Source organism: Rhipicephalus microplus, chromosome 1, assembly GCF_043290135.1.
Source record: "Rhipicephalus microplus isolate Deutch F79 chromosome 1, USDA_Rmic, whole genome shotgun sequence".
Lineage (NCBI taxonomy): Eukaryota > Metazoa > Arthropoda > Arachnida > Ixodida > Ixodidae > Rhipicephalus > Rhipicephalus microplus.
The window spans coordinates 297,921,735-297,942,138 of NC_134700.1; the positions used below are offsets into that span (position 1 = coordinate 297,921,735).

Sequence of the window (20,404 nt, forward strand, 5' to 3'; positions counted from 1 at the left end):
TTATTTTATTTCCACCTTTCTAGAGTTTTTCGACACAAACAAGACGATTTTTCGCTCACAACGAACGACACCGATGCTGGAATTTCAGCGAAACGATCTCTTTACATTAATAAACGAACAGAATATTCCACCGTGATCCTTCACATAAAATATTATGATCAACTTGCCTGAAGTTGTTATATTTGCCGAAGCAAGAATAGCTTTGCAAGCATGAAAGAAGTACGGTCTAAAGTTTTCCATGCTCTTATGTTGCGTCTTTTTTAACAATGTGTTATTTTGCGTGCATAAAAGGGGGAGCTCGGATCCACCGAACTTAGCGTTGCACATAAATGTCACAATCATTGATAATCCGATTTCTACGAAATTGCCCGACGCTCGTCGGTCAGCCTATGTAGCAACTCTATGAAAATCATGTCTTTTTTTGTTTCTCAGGCACAATGATGTTACGAGCTAGCTGTATAAGCAACAACTGCACTGTGTTAAAAAAAGCGTTTAACAATTGAGAGTGCATGGTATTCTGCTATGGGAGAGCAGAAAGCCGTCCCAGCAAAAAAGCCGAAGCTCATAAACCAGCCTATAATTGTCCCTTAGAATCACAGGCGAAAGGTCTTTGGTGGAGTTTTCTCGACATTACTCAAATTTACGGGTCAATGTCACGCTCGAATAATCAAAATGAAGTTTTGTGATGACGCCGCAGAGCGTAAAGGTAATTTAGGTCACCTTCAAAATGTATTATCGCGTGGAGCTGTACAACGTGTTCATAACTGTGTTAATAACATACTGCTTGTGACAGTTAACAGGAGTTTTAGCAAGCCACCTCAGCGAGTTGTAACACTACAAGGTTGCAAGACTTTACCAACATATATATTACAAAAACACGTTTCGCTAGGCTTTGATATTCCAACACTGATGTTGACATGAAAACAATCGCTTATAGGCAAGCTAAAGCTAGAACTAGAATGACTTTAAGTATATGCATTACATCTTTAATGGTTAACAAAAACAACGCGCATTCCAATGAGGAAACGCAGAATATTCTTGAAGTACGTGATAAACACAGAGGGCGGTCACAATAAAGTCGGATGGAAGTCCACAAACGGCATGTTCGACTGTATAACACAAACACCCACAAAAATGTTTGTTACTAAGTTTTTCACGCTAACAAAGACATACATGCTGTCCAGCTACAAATCTGAGACACACATGACTTTTCACCTATACTGCCGTACGTACAGTTGAACGAGGTAAGCATGCGCGTGCGATTGGTGATACAATTCAGACATCCAACTGTGTTTACACTCCGTTTCTCAGGCGCTCTGATAAGGTGGCATACAGACACCAGCATCACTCTGAAGAACGAACCATTCACAGTCTCTCCCAACATACCCTCTTATGATACCAAAATGCTATGAGTTCCAAGCCGAAGTAACAAAGTCCTATCGAAAAGAATTCTATGTTCAACTACGAGACTTCCAAAACGTCGCTTCACACTAGTTCGAGAATTCAATCAAAATAAAAAGAAATGGTGGATAAAGCACTCGACAAACCAAGATGACGCTTTCTTCAACCACCAGACTTCAGCGTGTTTCCGGTGGTCTCAAAATCCAAGCTTTGGTCGCCGCGCGAGCACTCAAAGCAATTGAGTGAACTGACTCCGCACTGTTTCTCATGTTCTTTTTCCCTAGGCACCTTATTATTTACTTATTTATTTATTTAAGATGTAAATCGCAGCTTTAACTTCATGATGAATACACACGTGTTTGCTTAAATCGCCCGTGCATTTCAATATTTAGTTGTTTTTTATATGGCACACGCTCTCTCAAAAAGCGGAAGCGTCGATATACGGTCTTTTTTTCTTAACCCTCCCAACCATTCAACGATGTCACTTTCTACTCGTTTATTGCACCGCAACTATGTGCCACAAGAAGCTTCCAGTTATAGTGGCGCCGAATAATATTAAAAGAAAAGTGGAACGAGATGATCTCCATGTGGCGATAACAAAGAATCTACGCAGATCTGCACAACTATTCAAAAATAGAGGAACACACAACTCAAGAAAAAACCACGCCTACGAAAGAAAACGAGATGGAATGGCCCGAGGAGTTGGCGTGGCGGAATGCACAACACGAACAGGGCCTCTTCCTGATGCGGAGTGGCAGGTCGTGTTCTGGAGAGAAAGCACTTATTCGAATCCACAGCGAGATAATAATGAATAAAGGAGAGCGGGGGTGCACTGGGAGACGCCAATTGTGAGGAAAGTCAGCGCGTACATACACAGTTTCTATATTTAGCTGCTCCGTTTACAATCAACACGAAGGACATTACGGGTTAGTTTTCTTATTTACTTTTTTTCCTTTATACCATTACATTATCTTTTGCGTATGCATTCGGCTGTAGGTAATGCGGCATACCTCAACAGCTTAATAAAGCGAAGCGACCACGAGATTCTTTCTGAGTGACGCTTGCCGAGTAGAAAGAGAATACGAAACTGCTTTAAAACTCTGTCGTCTGGAGAGAGATTTAAGGAATTGCGGCGCCTCTCGGAGCAAACGCCGGCACTTCTTTTTAAATTGTAATCTTTATAGAAACCATCTCGGCGGCGTTAAATTTCACACGATGCACGCCGAATCAAACTTCAAAGTGACAGCAGCTGCGTTGAAGTTAAATGTCCTCGAACGAAGGGGGAACCGAAGGGGGAACGCGCTTGTTCACAAGTGACCATGAATTCTCAACTGAGACAATGCCGCTACCCGTGAAATGCCTCTCAGTAGTCTATCTTGAATGCCGGTAATTGGCATACATTTCTTGTATATGAAGACGCGTCAGCAAGCTAAAGCAGTACGCTCCGCGGCGTGTCTTAAAACGGTTTCATTGACGCTAGTGCCGCTTAGCTTTGGGTTCTGCTGCCGAAGTGTTGTTAGCCATGCATGCCGACACACTTTATAGCATACCGACGTATTATCTCTGCAACAGCAATAAACGCTTCGCGGCTGGCATTGGTCAGATCAGTCCAGGTCACTTGCTGACGGCTGTACGAAGAAGGCGCATGACCGTTAGGGTTTTAACCCTTTACACCTTCGTAATACAATCTGTTGACGCAAAGCAGCGTTTAGAGACGAGGAGCTAACCTTCACCTATTTATAGATAATGCGATAAATTGAAACGTTTTCTCTTTCAGAGCATGTGCTTCATTCTGCCTCGCCTTCCCCATGAAGTAGACAAGACAGTTTTAGCCTTCGAAATTAGGGACACATCCTTCCGACCTGCGCTTCACCTCGATCATTTGGGACAAGAAAACAATGCGTCAACCAGGCACGGCTAACTTTCACAGCACAGGTCCACACTTACAAACGGTACTCGACTGTTTACTCGAAAGACGCGACTTCGGTATCGACCAAGGAGGCCACCTTTCGATGGAGGCGAAACACCAGAGGTTCTTGTCGACTACGATTTCAAAGCTCGTTAAAGAACCACAGGTGGTCACAGCTTGCATCGGGTCGGGGTGCTAAAACCCAAAAACTTGAACCAACCTCTTAGGAAACTCACACAGTAGGGCAAGCGTTTCGATTCAGGAGTTCCTCACCAGGCTGTCAAAATAAACTAAAAAAAAACGCGCGCAATATTCCCTTCTCCCTTTTCTTGTCTTTCTTCCACACTTCTGTGATGCAGACAGTGGTTGTCGTGACGTATGAAGTGCTCTTGATTCGTCGACATACGCCAAAGGTGCGATTTTCCGCCTGCAATGCTTTGGCACGCAGCCGTCCATCCTAGTTTCGCATGACTGTCGTGCGCGATCAACTGATTTCACTTCATTTTGTTTGTTTACAACTGCGCAAGCGGCGATAACAACGTGTAGCCGACAATCGCGAAATCCTGATAGGCTCGAGCGTTCAGCGCTTTCAAGAAATAAGTGGCGAGAAGGATACATCACCTGTGCGAAGGCGAGGAAGGAGCCACTTCCTCTTCTTTGAGCGCGGGGTGGTGATGAGCCCTTTAAAGCACAGAACAAACACTGTTGTAGCATGCGTACACGCCATCGCGTATATGGCATACAAGATACAGCCTTGTGGCGAGTCCTTTTTTAATGAAAGTCATTTGCTAACGACAATGTATGGACCACAGCTTTATTAGCGATAACTAAAACATCCTTTCAAGCCGACAGTTGAACCAGTTTTTCCAACATGCCTCTGTATACGAGCTATTGATAGAGCACGTGTTACTGCCTGCACCGTAACTCTCCCCTGTGCTCTATACACACCTGCGACCAGCGCATTCGCGCCCTTCCAAGGCACCGCGCCAGAACACGCTAAACGAGCTTCCGAGTGAGCTCTGCGGGGAGTCATCCGCACAGGGCCTCGCTTTCAGTCGATTAATTATGGAGAAAGAGCGCACGGCGCTTCCGCTACGCGGAAACGGGGCGCGCTCGTGCACGCAACGGCCGTCGTCACTTTCTTGCAGAATGGCGCTGGCAGTACCCCGATGCGTTCCCATGGTGCACCTGGCAACTGTTCACGCAGTGGAATCCGCTCAACTTTCAAGTGCTATATAATTGGTGAGCCAAGGCGAAGAAGCGTTATCCTAACAGCGTCCTCTGCAGTATAGTGCAAGGAAAAGCAGGTACATCAGGTCGCGCCCCGCTGGCTATCACAAAGTACATGCGTCGAGAAAAACTGCCATGATATAATACAGTTCCCCGGAATGTATACGCATGTTTCGCGAAGCTAGTCACTTCGTGCTCTCCTCCACCTTGCGTAACATTTTCACTGCTGCCTTAGCGCTGCAAAAAAAAAAAAAAAACGGGATGCTGCATCGCTATGTCGTCGTTTATGCAACGAACTGTCCTGAGTGCTGCCGAGTTTTCATACCGCTTTCTCCCTTATATATGTCTGGATGTCGTAATACGAAAGAGCTTCACGCTAACTACTCCACAAGCACAAGCACGAAAATTTTCGTACCTGACATATTAACTCGGTTGTACTGCAGGCGCCCGTATAATCGAAGCTTATCGGTCAGGGAAAAAAACTGAAAGGGTAAAGGTGCTTTGTAACAATAATTTTGGTAACAAAAGAGAGACTCCAGAACGACGACACAAGCATGCGTTTCGAAGCTATCCGCTTCAATGCTGAAATAAAGCTAAGTGTCCGTCATGAAGTATGCCGTGAAAAAAGAAAGTCGAGGAAACTGCAAAGGAAACCAGCATCACGTCTTGCTGGTTACATCCCTTACAACGACTTAGAGTAGTTAGTTCAATTTACATTATCTTTCAAACCGTGCATTACTTCATTTCGCATGCCTGCTCATTCGCTTTCTCTTTAATCTCTCTCCTTAAATGTGCGGCAGCTGTTTGGTCATAAAACATAAATGATGATGTACTATGACGTTCCGCTCGTTTCCCGATAATGAGCACCAATTTAAGAACGCACGTTTGCCATTTGATCAAGTTTCGATTTCATGTGGCATCATCACGCAAGAACAACAAAAAAGAAACACCCTAATTTCTCACTACACCCCAACCAGCTCTGTTTGACTCGCTTACGAAGTCTCAGTATAAATGTTTCGCCTCACCGTCACACACTTGCCTCTTAATGGCGCAGTCAACCACTAGCAATGGTCGTTGGAACGCACACGAGCGGTAATAAACGGGTCACACTCAAATTGAAGGCACGCGGACCCCCACGCCAGATACACCCGCAGTTCGTGCATACTTTTTTTTTTATCCCGTACTTCACACGCAATGCATGCTTCCAAAACGCGTCGCTCTGCTCGACTGAACGTTTGGAAGGCGATCGGCATTGCTAGAGCTCCGCTAACACGTGCCATCTGCCGTGCGGGATTTTACGCCTGGTCCGGCGCCGGCTGCTCGAGCAGCAGTCCGCGAGCGTAAAACACGACTGCGGCAGCGGGCTTTGCACGACTAGGAGCGTCGACAGCTGTTCTTCCGTGGCTGTAGCTGCGGCACTGATACCACCTCGATCAGCTTTCGAGAATCATCGCCCATCTGCTCGTTCCTTTACCTATCAAAACGTCGCGACATTTATTATCGCCAGTTGCATAACATTCGGAGCCTGCCACTTGTTGAGCAATAGTGAAGGCAGGTGCACATGCTCCGAGAAGCGAAACTTCGGCGTCAGCCATCGGAGACGAGTGAGGACAATGACCGGTCAGTCGGGAAAAGACATGGCGTCTTTCTTCTTATCTTCGTATCTTTCTTCGTATCTTTCTTTCTTATCTGCTTTATCTTAGAAAACTGTTTATTTCTTTTCTCCTTTATTTCTTTCTTTGTTATGGCGACGAGGTATATGCTGCAGAGACACGCGGTTGCGTTACAAGGACACCCTCACAATCGCCTTCAAGAATCGTCCCGTAGCAACAGCGTAAAGATGCCTGTCCAATACTGGCGTCACACGGTGCACTGCCGATCCCTATTAAGCCTAACACTGATCATATTGCTCGACGATGATAGGCTCCTGTCTGCAGCATGCGTAAAGGAGCCCATCACAATCAAGAAATTCGAGCCGGATTAGACACGATCGCGATCAAGGGTGACTGTTATTATTAACAAAATTAGTAATAATAATAGTTTTTGAGGTTTAACGTCCCAAAACCACCATATAATTATGAGAGACGCCGTAGTGTAGGGCTCAGGAAATTTAGACCACATGGGGTTCTTTAACGTGCATCTAAATCTAGGCACATAGGCGTCAAGCATTTTGTCTTCCATAGAAAATGCAGCCGCCGCGGCTGAGATTCCATCGCGCGACCTGCGGGTCAGCAGCCGAGTGTCTTAGCCAATAGACCTCCGTGGCGGTCAGGTCTAAATTAAGTTCGACATTTAGGGCATTCTCTAAAGATATAGTCACGAGGCTTGCATAGAAGCACATTCCGCACACATTGAAGTATGCTGAAGAGATTCTCTTTCCCCCTCACTCACCCACTCCTTAAATCTCAATGGGACGTATCGAATTAGCGTGTTGCATAACGTTCAAAATATTCGCGAACTCTACAGCTTTTCTGCGTTGTTTCAACCTAGAATAAATTTGTGTCACGCTCAGCTGGCCAAATCGTAAGTACTTCCCTTAAAATGTTTTACAGCGTGCAGTGACGGCAATGACGTAATTGTCGTTATACACTGCGGCAGGAAGTTAATGGCGAACCCGCGAATGAGAAAGATCACTTGCATGTAAATAAAAAAAAAAAGCCAGGCGTGTCGCAAGAACGACTGCGGACGCTATGTAGCTGCTCCGGACGAGCTCAAATGGTTTGTGTACGACGGCGTGCAAGCACCTATGGCGTTTACACACATCCGTGCAGTGCAGTTGCGAGCAGGTTTCTTGCTTTGTCGTTTCTAGCTTAAGCAGGAAGTGAGAACGAGCTTCGAAACCCGACACGAGTAACACGTTAAGCCAGCGTCAAACGTTTTGGAGGGCCCCGATGGCAAGAACGTTCACGAAACATTTCTGTCTTCCAGCTAAATTGGTCTATGTATGTCTAAATGAGTGGAAGTACCGTTGCTAACCGGAGTTAACTGCAAGTAAAGACCACGAGGCGAAACCTGCGCAGGTTTTCCTTCCGAGATGCATTGACAGTTTCGGTGATATTCACACAACGAGTTCCCTCCTCATGGTGGTATAGTTCAATTGGCGGTTCTATTTCTTGCTTTACTTTCCGGAGCGAAGTGTCCTGCGTTGGTGTGTGTCGTAGCCACCGCTGACGATGACGATGATGAACAAGCGCGCTCTAGGCCACGCGTTCCCTTCTGCCAAGTATCTAAGATAGCAAAGCAAAGCTAAGTTTCTGCCATCACGGCACAGCAAATGCAAGGTACCCACTATACGTCATGGCGATGAAGATGATGCTCACGACAATGAAGATTATCATGGTGACGATCACAGACAACCACTGACTTGTGCTGTAGACGACGTCTCGATACGCTCTACGATGCAATTCGCGTGACTGGAAACAACTAAACCGTTAGAGCAACGTTTCCAGACCTCGTCTTTGCCAACTTCAAGATTGACGCGATACCACAAAGCAGTTAATAATGAGGCAAAACGAAATTTACAACTCACTACAACATACCAGTTATGACCAATAAACATTGTTTATAACTATGCACGGCTTGGCACTCTTTCACATCCGTAAGCGGTTAATGTCACGGGTTACTTACGGTACCACCGAACAATCCCACTGCTTCGCCCACTCATTATCGATAACTTCGTGGACATGCAGCAATCTTTTTTTTTTTCGCACTCCGTCAGTGTTTTTAGAAGAGCCCCGTGCATACAATAAAGAGATGTGAAACTTGAGAATGCGTATGACAAGAATAAACAATGACCGAAAGTCATAACTGCATTATATACCGTCCGTAATCCGTATGCATGATCTGAGGAAAATGACACGACCCAGTGCAAGCGTCTGAACAAATCTTGATGAATTGAAGCAGCTTGCCGACTTTGGTTATCGACAGGCTGCAGACCTTGTGTCTTTCTACAGTCAATCAATCAATCAATCATTCAATACCTGAAGATATTTCTGGCTTACCTAATCAACTAATCACCAAATTAAACTGACCTTTAGTGCCAGCACTAGCTACAAGTGATCTTTATTCTGATTATGCGGATCCCACATCAACTTGAACCTCTGTGTCAATCGTTTCAGCCGTTTCACAAGAGATTCGCCGTAATATTTATAAAGATAGCTAACTATTACAATAAACAGGCACAACATTGTGGATACTGTAACGTGTCAACGGCTTCCGGGATGAAGTTGCATAGATTCGTACAACGGTAAAAAGCTTTTCAATCCGTCAACGCTTGCTTGCCTGACACCAAACGCAGTCAGCGATAGTTGTAAAACTCGACGGCAGAAAGCATGGGAAGGGCAGCCGACGGCAAGCGCGCCATGCACTGTTGTGTCGTCTGGCACGCCAACGCGAACAGGAAAGGGCTCCTGGCAGCAGTAGTCAAAACAAGCCCTCTGGGCAAGCCACTGTTGCCACGAGCTCGCCGCCACATCCCGGCCAGCGCGTTCCCCCTTCCCCGCCGGCATCAACGAACCGTGCATCGCGGTCGACGGCGGGGTCCGCGAACTATGGCCTCCGCCGCACATCGCTGGAATCCGCGACGGGGATGAAACCGGCCGGCGGCGGCGCGCTTGTTTTCACTGCCGGGGTTCATCGGAGCCTGGATTTTGTTGTACCAAGGATCCCTCGAGGGCGCTGTCTTCGCTCAGCGGTTCCTGTATGCCTACATAAACGAGTTTTGGGCCCGCAGGACAAATACTTACTCTTTCTTATTATATTTTCTCACTGCCTTCAGCAGTTCAATGCAATTTAATTTATCTACCATCCGCTTAAGACCAAGGTAGTGAATATTTATACAGAAAAAACTCGTTTTCAACCTTGTTTTTTATTACCTACTCATACAGTGGGCAATCGGTGGAAACTGTACGCCAATTATTAACCCCTAGCAGAGGCACTCTTTCTTGATAATACGACGCATGCTTCAAAAGAAGTTCCCACGCTTCAGTGTAGGAGAGCGAACTGCGCAGGCTTGATGTAAGGGCTAATGAGGTTGCAGCCTGGCCCCCAATGCTTTCAGGGGGCCCCACTCGACCTTCTGAAGAATAGTTGTTCAGCGTTCTTCCTGCCTATACGTTGGCAGAAAATAATTCAGCGCCTACAAACAGTCATTGACGTGGCCGCACTGTTTAGGCCTCAAAGGCGCAGCTAGCGTCAGGTTCTGAAATTTCTGGAGCCAGCACGGCAGGCGAGGTGGACCTGGGACGAGAGCAAGGTAGTTCGCACATACCAGCAACAAGTTGTCCATTGTCGTTTATTTTGCTCTTTCACTGCTGGCGAACGAAGTCTACCCCTACATTTTGCCAACAATGGCATTAATCTATCACTTGGTGAACTTGAAGGAGAAAAAGAGTGATTTCCCCTCCGCTTTTCTATACTTCATTCACAGCCGCGTGCCGTATTACATTGCTATGAGCTTGTGCTATCGAAGCATCTGGACAACGCTGCTCTGGTAGAACTGTCGCAAAGAACAGTTATTAAAAAAAAAACACTTTTGCGCTTAGCTCTGAATATTTCGCATTCTCTGGGCGTAAACATAAAGGTATGGCGTTCTCTTTGCGATATCCCCTAGAAACACGTTTCACCTCTCCAACCTCTGGTGCTGTGTCATCCTCACATATTTATAACAACCCAACACGAGTAATCCACTTTTCTAATCCGCCTAGGCCTTGCACGAGTGCACCACACTGCAGGCGTTGTCCCTTAACTTGTTTACAAAGAAAGGTCCTCCCCCCCATCCCTAGACGTTAGGAAAGCGGATTTGGGCAATAGCCCGGTTTCACTACACGACGGCGTCGATGCGCCTTAACTATTCCTTCCAGCTCACAGAAGAAATCGCAAACACAAGAAAGCAAGAAAAGGCACCAGTGTACGAGAGACTGCACGAAGCATGCTCGAATGACCCGAGAGCTTATCACAGCCTGACGAAGGTATCCCGGGTGCCACTCCGCATCGGTGTTATGTGTTGTGTGTAAGCTAAAGTGAAGATTAGAGCTGGACGGAAATGGCCTGCAACGAGTCGGCGTGCTTTTCAGGTGTCTATGTGGCCAGCGAGTTGTCATACAGGCTTCGGATTGGATAGGGTTAACTAACTGCCTACGGTCTTTTTTTTTTACAGTTTTAGTTACGTTTTTCGCGCTGCGAGGGTAGTGGGGTGCGCTGAAAAAGGCTGAAGTAGTGTATTTGTGTTTCGGCAACTAGATCTCCTGATTTGCTGCGACGTTGGAGCTTTACAAGTCGTATTTCAAAGTTTAAACGAAGCGTCGTCCACTCACCACTACGCATAGATGTAGCGTCTCATGCCAGTGCAGGATATTGCTTCGCGTTGATGTTTTTCACGAGGGCGTATTTCCTAAACTCGCTTTAAATAGACTGCAAAGCAATGACGAACCCGGCACGCTCCGCTGACTCGACTTTACAACAAAACCATATAGGTGCGTCGGGGGCAGAACACTGGGACCACTGGGATAGACGCAATTATTTGCCCCTATCCCTTTCCGGTACAAAAAAAGAACAAACTAAAAAACATCGCGAAAAACAGGGGGGGGGGGGGGGGGTCCTCAATCGCAAGCGCCAACATCGGCGTTGCGGTTATTAAGTGGCTTGGAGTGGCCGAACACGCGAGGGTAGGGTTTCCCGCTAAGGTGAGAGAGAGTCTCAAAGCATCATTTCCGTGAGAACAACTCGCGTATGTCTTCCTGGGACACACGTGAACGGACCGCACGGCGCAGCTGGCTGCCGCTCAAGCGCGTGTCACAGCTTTGCTCACTACTAGATTCTTTGGCAGGAACGCGAAAACGCGTCTGACTTTTGTTTTTACGTCTTTACTGCCTTTAATCTACCGCTGAGTTCGCCACGTGCCCTCGGAGCTTGTACATCGCTATCGCGTCGCCACGACAGCATTTTTGTGCACGGCAGTTGCGGCAACGGTAGTTCCTTTTTAGGGGCGAAGCTCCTTATAGCGGCACCCGTTCGTCCCTCGTAGCCATTGTAGTGCGTAACAAGTATACCATTTTGACCTCCGAGATGGTGCCGGTGGGAGATTTCTTCTGTGCGTTGTTGAACAATAAAAAATAGTGCTCAATGTACATGCGAATGGCTGCTAAGGGGGAATGAGAGACAGGAGCATTCAGTTTTTAGTTAACCGGCACGCTGCGATCCCCATTAGCAGCTATTGGCATCTACATTGAGCACTATCTGAGAAGAAATGGTTGCAACGTTATACTCGCTGGGTGTAACCTCCTTAGTTTTAGAAAGGTTTAGCGAGCGTTGGGCCGCATAGGCATGAATACAGTGAACTAGTATATACCATGAACCCAAGGTGGTTCAAGGTGGGATGTAGACCCGAAGCCCAAGCCGTAAGAAAGTCTGCATGTGCCATTTCTCGTTTAGTCCTTGGAATGTCCGCTGGACGGCGGTGCGTCTATATGGGGAATATATGATGAAAAGATGCGAGATGGTGGTACTTCGAGAGTTGAATAGATGGACGAACGGACACACAGACAGATGCATGAATGGACGCATGAACAGACGCAGGGGCGGCTGCATGAACGAACGCAGGGACGGACGCACGAACAGACGCACGCACGGACGGTCGATGGACGCATGGACGGTCACACAGACGGACGCATGGACGGACGGAAGCAAGAACGAATGGACGGACGATAGCTTCGCCCCACTCTCAATCATTCACTCCGTGGATATGCTGCCAGTTTTTTTTCCATCCCCGTACGCATGGCTGCGAACTTGCATTCAAAACAAGTCGTTTTATGCTATCTACGATCGCATCTGCCATGGTTTTGTCCACAGAGTTTGCGGAAAGCAACGTTGTTTTGACTGGTTGAGCGCAGACTTTCGGGGTTCTGTCAGTTACGACATTGCCATACATTATCGCGTCAAGAACTACCCCGGTTTCGTGCAGAGCGGTTGTGGCAACTACAATCACACGCGCTGTAGAAGTCGGTGCATGCGCCAGTCGCACTTTGAAAGCTTCGAGTACACTGCTCTCAACCTTCGTTCAACGGTTTCCGTACAAAGGTTCGCATCACCCACCACGATCAGGAAATGTGTTTTGAACATACGAATTTACGCCCAATTAACATAGTGAAACTTGGCTGGGGAATTTCACGAATTCGTATCTGCCGCGGTTTCGCATCACTAAGATTCTACTTTATGTTTAGATGAACGCCTCTTAAATTCATCTATAATAAAACAGGATAGGTTCGCAAAAGTCTTAGAGCGAATTGAGCTGCTTTTTCGTCAATGCGGCCAGATCATGCAAAAAAATTTCGATTTTCAGGAGATTTTCATGACAACTGTACACACGGAAGAAGTGGTCCAAATAATCTCCCAGCCAATCCAGGAGACTTGGCTGGTATGCCCTCATGAAAGTGGGTGGGCAAATGGAGGGGTAGCTGCACCTGCAGAAAGCGCTTTTGGCAGTAGCCCTACTGCTTTGGAACGACGCAGCGGTTTTGTAAAATGCTACACGTATACTAAGCACGCCACGTGGAACACGCACGCTGTGATTCAAATAACTGTAGTGCGAAACATGGAATTTACATAGTATAATAAAAAATCTGGATATCAAATTAGATTAGTCGGATTTATGAATACAAGCAAGTACCACGGGGGATGTCAAACGACATGTCTATACAGCGGTATATATGTCGACAAACCATAGGTACTTTCGTGATGAAAAAGTTCATGTGCACCTGTATGGTTAGTTTAGCTCGAACGAAATTTCTTACTAATTATATTGTGAAAGGCGTATGAGTATATTATTTATAAAAATGTCGCTGCTAGCCGTTGCCTTAACGAGGTGGGAAAAGTGAGAGGTGCAGGAGGGTATTCAATGCACGGTCAGTCTTTATGCTCCCATAGTGCCGCAGGGTGCAGTAAACTTGTACACAGCAACGGCGCCTTTGTCTGTACATCGAAACAAACTTCGTCAAACAGAGCCCTATATACAAATTTTACGAACACATTTTGACGTCTAATATAGCGCTCATTTTAGACTGCGCGCATCGTATACCGGGCTATTCTGCAGCACTGCATATTATAGACATTGATTTAGAGCAGCGCTGGCCTTGACTGTGAACGGCTCTTTAACCACCGAAGCGATGCTAAGCGCCTCTAAGCTTTTGCAGCAGCCGAATCCGACGCTGTAGATGCCCGAACAGCCAATATATCGCAGACAGCTGGGCTTGGCACACGAATTCCCGTTGCCACTAGACGCAGTAATATCCTGACAGGATCGTTGGATTACAGAACTGCAACATGGAGTGGCAGGAAACGCGTACGGAATTGCGGCAATAAGAGGTTCATCTAAGTGAACGGACAGAAAGTCAGCCGCACTGAATAATAACGAATCTTGCACAGCTGCTACGGGTGCTCCAACAAAGCATTGTAGGGTTTAATTAAATGAACGAACTACGTAAGGGAGTACACGCGCACAGTGGGATTGAAAAATAAGAAAATAAAGAAAAGCCTGCCAGCGAAGTTCCCAAGAAACGTTCTTCGCCTGCTGTCTGGGGCCACACGCAGTCGAGAAACGCCGTCGTATGTCTCGTTGCTTGGTTGTTCTCACAGCTTGTGTTGCTCTTCCTCGAACAGCTGAAGAACATAACGGACGTTAGAAAAGTGTGGCGCACAGCGGCGGGGAGGAAGAATTGGGTGAAAAACAAAACACCAGGCCAAAGAACGAGAGGAAAAGGGGCGATTCTCTTCAACAGACCGGAGATGTGCGAGAGGCAGACGGAGTCGTACACTGAAACGAGCGGCCACACGGCCTGCACGAAAGGCGCCCCGGAGTCTTTGCAAACCCCGCACGGCTTTCGGGATAGCGCGCTCGCCAGGCGGCGCAAGGCATAACTACAGAGGAGTCCGGACAGTTACAAATGCTCCCCAATACCCCTCCAACTTTCCGAGCCATTCGGCGCCAGAGTGCGTCGCGCGCGCCACTACCTTCCCCCTTTTTGCAGCCGTCCTCTCCTTCTCTTTCAATCTGCGGCTCGCGCACTACACTGGCGAACGCAGGTTTAGCTCTCGAGTTTCGTTAGCTCTCGGCTACGCCTTTTGAGCTATGTTACGAACTGTATTTTGTGGCGGTTCATTTTCTCTTGATTTGTTTTTTTAAGCGTTTTTTTTTTCCTTGAACACGTTCTTTTTTTTTGGCCTTCTTTCCTGTCTTTTTACTCGTGCACCTCCCCTATCTCCATTCCATTTCTCTTAGCGCCCCTCAGCGCACCCAACTCTTGTTTGTTCGTTCTTTTGGTTCTTGCCGGGTGTCCCGATCACGATTCCACAAGCACCGTTTTCTTCCGCAATTCGGGAAGTGTCATTCAAAAAACAGGACGAAGTTACTGAAGCTTTTAGATGATAACACGTCACAAAAACAATCCAGCAAAGGACAAAAGTTCGGAAGACCACGTGGTCTTCACCGCACATCGGGAAGAAGACATTGCACATACAATATCCGAATAGGGCTCATACATATAAATATTCCAATCAAGCATAACAAAAGAAACAAAGGGAGGCATTGGAAAGAGCAAGTTAGGCCGTGTGTTACGAAAAACTATAATGTGTGAATGAACCGAAAGATGGCGGGGAAAAAAGAAAGAGCTGAGCCCCGTTCTTAGACGGTCGAGTGTCTCGTTCCTGGGAGAAAAAAAGGAAGTGGTGTTCCTGAATTTCATAGCTCCGCGAAAATGAGCGCACCAGACGCACACAGTGCCGACACGGCGGGGAACAAAGGACGAAGTGCACTCAAAGCAATAGTGACACAGAAAGCGAGACGTCAAGCTCCCGTAGAGCGATCAGGAAAGGCAGGGAGGGGTAACGAGGGCAAACTGAAAGATGTTCGAAGCAAACAGTCGGCTAAATAAAGCAAGATGCCATACCCCACGCCCCCCCCCCTTTTTCCCCCTTTTTGCCGAGTGGGAGGACGCGTTTTGCAAAAAAAAAAATCTTTATAAATCGAAGTCGTCTCGGCCAGAGAATACGCACTTCCGGAGAGAAGATGGGGGCGTGGAAGTGACGGGGAAGGCGAGCGAGAGATTTTTTCGGGAAAAGCCTCGGATGAAATAGATGTGATCCGCTAAAAGCAGTTCGCAAGCGCCTATGTCGGATTGGGAGAACGTCTCACTATACTCCCTCCGCACACATATAAAGTGGCCCGAGTTTCTTGCGCTTTTGCTTCTCTTTAATTGGTGACTGGTTGAACGCTGCGAGCTCGTGGTAAGAATTAACATTTGTCCGGCTTCGTAGACGCGCAGCCTGAGACTTTGCAACTTACAAGCTTTCCTTTTTTTTTTCCTTGCTTTGTTAGAGTATAGCAGCAACGTATATAACTCACCACGTCTTCGTAACGTTACTGCATCACGCACACTTCTGCAAGCTGCAGCACATGACGCCAGGCTTGCGAAATATTGACGAATGTGGCGCACTTGTTTACAACACGCAAGCCAACGGCAGGCGACGCCCAAGGGCTTCATGCAGAGATTGCAGGACGCGGACGGAAGATAAGACGTCGTTAAACACTTGTCCTGCGGCTAATCAGCGCCATGTCAGAAATTTCAGCATATCTGCATACAGGCGTATCAGTATTAGGTAAAAATAAACGCACACACACATTACGTATGACACCATTCCCCTTTTTTATTGTTGATCACTGAAGACGCTGTTGATACGTTGCTCTGAATGCCAAACACGGAGATCAATGCTCTTTTCAAAACTTTAAGCAAATTACACTCCCCAATTACCGGGTAGTTAGTTGCTGTCAAGACGACATGAAATGTGAATGAATCTATGAATGAATGAATGCACATGGTGAACTGACATACACACATCACCAGACAATGCTTTTCGAGTGGAATATCGAGCGCTTTCAAATGACGGCGGTTTTTCAAGCCCTCCGTATAAAACTCTGAACACTTAACGAGAACAAAACTATTATAAAAGCCAGGGCTCATATACCCTTTTCCTGACATTGTCGGGCGAAAATTCGCTCAGGTCGTCCATTATTTTACGCTGTACGTCATTACTGACGTCTCGGTTCTGGCTTGTCAAATGAGGCTCACACGCATGATATTTACGCGACCTCCGCGCTGCCTATGAAAGTCTACAGGCACAAAATGATGTAAGTTCTCGTATACTTTTCACCGCTGAACGCTATTCACAAATCGGTCTATGTGGTTCATTCGATCGACAGCTCAAGCGCCAGAAAAGAACGCACATCCCATCAGTAATGCTAGCGGTAATAGTTCAATGCCCACTATAAATGCATACGTTTATTGATTTAATCTGCACAATTGCATACACTCCCAGAAAAACATACAAACAACGCTTTTTGAGCTCACTAAACTCGGGCAACACATGTACAAGTGGCAATTGCGTGATAAATTTTCGCTCACCTCCGACATGTATCAAGGCACTGTTTGCCCCAGTATTTTTTTTTCATCCATGGATGTAAAGACAGATCATCGCAATTAATTAACTACTGTCGAGCATGAGCGGCACGGTTTTTATTCTAAACGACACAATCATTGTTACGTGCTCCATCCAAAGCGGCCGCGCTGACGCCGCTCGCGTTACTCTCGTTCACGTGTACATTACATGCGAGGATCCGAGATAAAAAAGAATAGAAAACGCTGAACTTCGCGCTGCAGCTGCTGCGCGTTCGGGCACACTGTGTTCAAGAGGCGGCGCATCGAGGTCTACAGGCATGCCGCTTGCTGTCCGCAAAGCCGCTGTTCGCACCGTTAATTAAACGTGCGGCAGCGTCGAAATTAGCTGGATTCTCCGCCACCGAGCGTGGGTGAATCGCGGCGGCGCTCGGTGGCAGCAACGCGCTGCTCGAATAACGCTGGGTTCGCGCGTGCATTCAGGTCAGCTATGCGCCACACAACGCGGGCGGTGCTTCTTTTGAAGGTACGAAGCTGCCGGCGCGCGTGAAATGTGCGGGCCACCCAGCTAGGCACGAGCTCATCTGCAAATCTTGTAATGCAACGACTATGGCGCTGACGCCTGTTCCTTTCCTCGCTAAAATGTCCGAGAGCGTGCGCTGTGAGCACTCTTTCTTTCCGAGAACGCGAGGCCAGTCGCGGGAATTAACGCTTGCTTCGGGTGCCGAAAGTTCGCGCTCCCGCAGCAATGCTGCTTATGTGCTCCAAACGCTCCTAGGCAGCGCGCTTACCGCATCTCATTTATGGCTAAGTTGCGAGAGAGTGTATGCGCAGGCGCAGCCCAGCTGTGTGCATTCACTTTCGAATTGACCCGCCGCGCACAACTCCACGGTCGACCAAGCTCACATCGACACCGAAAAATCACACAGCGTCCATCCGCTCGATCTGTATCGAAGGTATATGCCAAACATGAAAATTACGATCGCTTTATTTTCCGCGAGAATAGCGTCCTACGCCCTCGACATATTCCACGCCATTCGTTTAATATATGACTTCATGCAAGCTGTTTCTGTGTCACGACTGTGTGTGCGACGTATCGTTGCGTTTATATCATATGCTTCATACGCTCACATTCACCTTCAGCTGCAGGCACGTACAATGTACCCTCTTCGAATGTGGCGACCCAATCACATGCGATATTGACAATGCCCTTTCCATAAATGACATTACCTGAAACAATTTTTCAAATTTTCGCGAGTCGTTATGTAGTATACTATACGGAAGTTGCTGACCCCAAACTAGTGAGTATAGCTTAACGTAAGCGACTACAACTCTACATATACTAGTTATATTAGATAAGGTTATCGATCTTTATTATAAGCTTAGCGTCAAAATCCAGACACAATGTAGTCATTCCTTCATCGCCATGCATGTCCTTTCTTTCCAGTTCGTATGGGCAAGCCACGCTGTAAAATGCCAAATAGAGATGGGGGGAGGTGAAATTGATGCATTTCATTCACACAAAAAATCCTGAATTGCTGAATTGCATATCGCTGCCAGCCTGCTTCCTTTAAGCATCTTCGGGATCTCTGAAAGCGCGCTTGTTCACTTGCTACGTCCCACGCTTCCCGCGACCGGCCTGTCAATTTCAGGCATTCGTCTTTACGACGATTAAACGGATTTCTAGGGGAGCAGCATCGAAGCAACTGTGGTTCACGCACGGAAGCTACCGAGAAAGAGATAAGCGACATTGTAGCGTGTTTAATGGCATCGCGGTATATAAGGCTTGAGGCATTGCTAGAGATCGCTCGGTGAATTCCATCAAACCACACGCGAGCCCTGTCTTTTTGAGAAAGATGGGGTAGTCCTTTTATAAAAAATGAGGCTCAGTTTACGGCCACCCACGTATTCCCTAGAAAGATCTTGAAACGCTCAGGCGATGTGAAATGCTAAGCGCGATGAGCGGCTTTCGCCGAATGGGACCGGTGGAGTTTGAGCTTGATGAAACCCAAAGCTTGAATGAAGACGCGTTGCAGTCAAAAACCGGTGGGCATATGAGTGGCTATTGCCACTGCTCGCTGAGAAAAGTTAGCCAGCAACCTTCTCACCCTTACGCCAAAGAGGCTTCCCGCAAGCTACCATATACACTATTTAAAACAAATAACCGCAATAAATTATAGGATTGGTGTTGTTTCTAAAGCGTTCCCTTCGAAACACTTTTTCTGCGTAAATGTCCCCACAATGAGAGACAAACTTCATAAACATTTCATTTGCCATATATAATGTTCTGATTTTAAAATAATGCCTTTTTTCTCCTTTTTGCATTGATCGCACTATACGTGGTAAAGTTGCTCGCGGCCGTGCATAAATCAATCATTAAAAAGTATTAACAGCAGTCAACTTTAGGGCGTTTTAAAGAGGCCTAGCCACGTGAGCCCTCAGTTTCCGCACTGTCTTGACTGACTTTGTCGCCACCTTTACAGTTTCCTGAACGACACGCAGTTGTGTTACAGAGGCACTGACACGTATTGCTCACTTATTGTTTTTTTTTTTTTTTAAGGGGCGAAGCTCCTTAAGGCGAGGGTCTGTACATCTTCTGATGTATGTAGTTGTAGCAGTAGATGGCCACCTCTAGTTTAGTTCTTGCAGCGGTTACTAGATGGCGGTGCTTTTAATAGATGAAAAGATGCGAGATTTTTGAAAAACTAGATAGCTGTACGTGTAGTTGTTGATGAAAGATGCGAGATGTTATAATGAGAATGACGTCACATATGGCACGTGTCATTGATGGGAGGCAATCGTTCGACTGAGTGCGGCGACATACGCTAGGGGCAGCGCTGCAATGAAAGACGTTTGCTGTTGACGCGTGCTCGAAGTCACCGGATGAACAAGGCTGTAGAGCGGGGAGCGCGCAAGGCGGCGGCAGCGCGCACTCGCAGACAGAATCCCGATGTGCGAGCCGGCGAGGCAGAAGCACGCTATCAAGCTGCGCGACGCCGGAGGCCCAAACGGCACGACATACACACACAGCGTTTCTCACGTCTTTGAATGATGATCGACAGGGCGATTTACACGGAAGATTCACGGTATACCGATGATTCCCTCCGGACATTCACCCACTCATCATCATCCACCCCGTGGAAATTGGTTTGGTTTGGTTTGGGAAAACCTTATTGTGAAAATACGAAGGCATGCGCCCTAGCACAGGGCTGGCCGTTTCCACGATGGCACAGTAAGGCCGAGACCTAGCACCGCATCGTGGGCCCTCTGGAGAGCCCAAAGTTGCGATGCTATGTCCGGACTGCGGAGAGCGGAGTCCCACTTTCTGGACGATGCTGTATCGGTGCCGCGTACCGAAGGGCACTCCCAGAGCATGTAAAGAGGCTAAACCACCAGATTTCGTACACAAGTTGGTTAAATA

At 47.1% G+C, this 20,404-nt stretch overlaps 1 protein-coding gene across 3 annotated transcripts in view; it reads right to left on the reverse strand.

The window, feature by feature from the left end:
• LOC119159453 (uncharacterized) overlaps positions 1 to 20,404 on the reverse strand; it is a 398,949-nt gene that overhangs the window by 263,316 nt on the left and 115,229 nt on the right. Inside the window, exon 2 of one of the 3 annotated variants that reach the window (XM_075865374.1) lies at positions 3,932 to 3,991. The exons of the other annotated variants lie outside the window; for them this stretch is intronic. The gene's annotated coding sequence lies outside the window, so the exon portion shown is untranslated. The remainder of the gene's footprint in view (positions 1 to 3,931; positions 3,992 to 20,404) is intronic. 3 annotated transcript variants of the gene reach the window in all.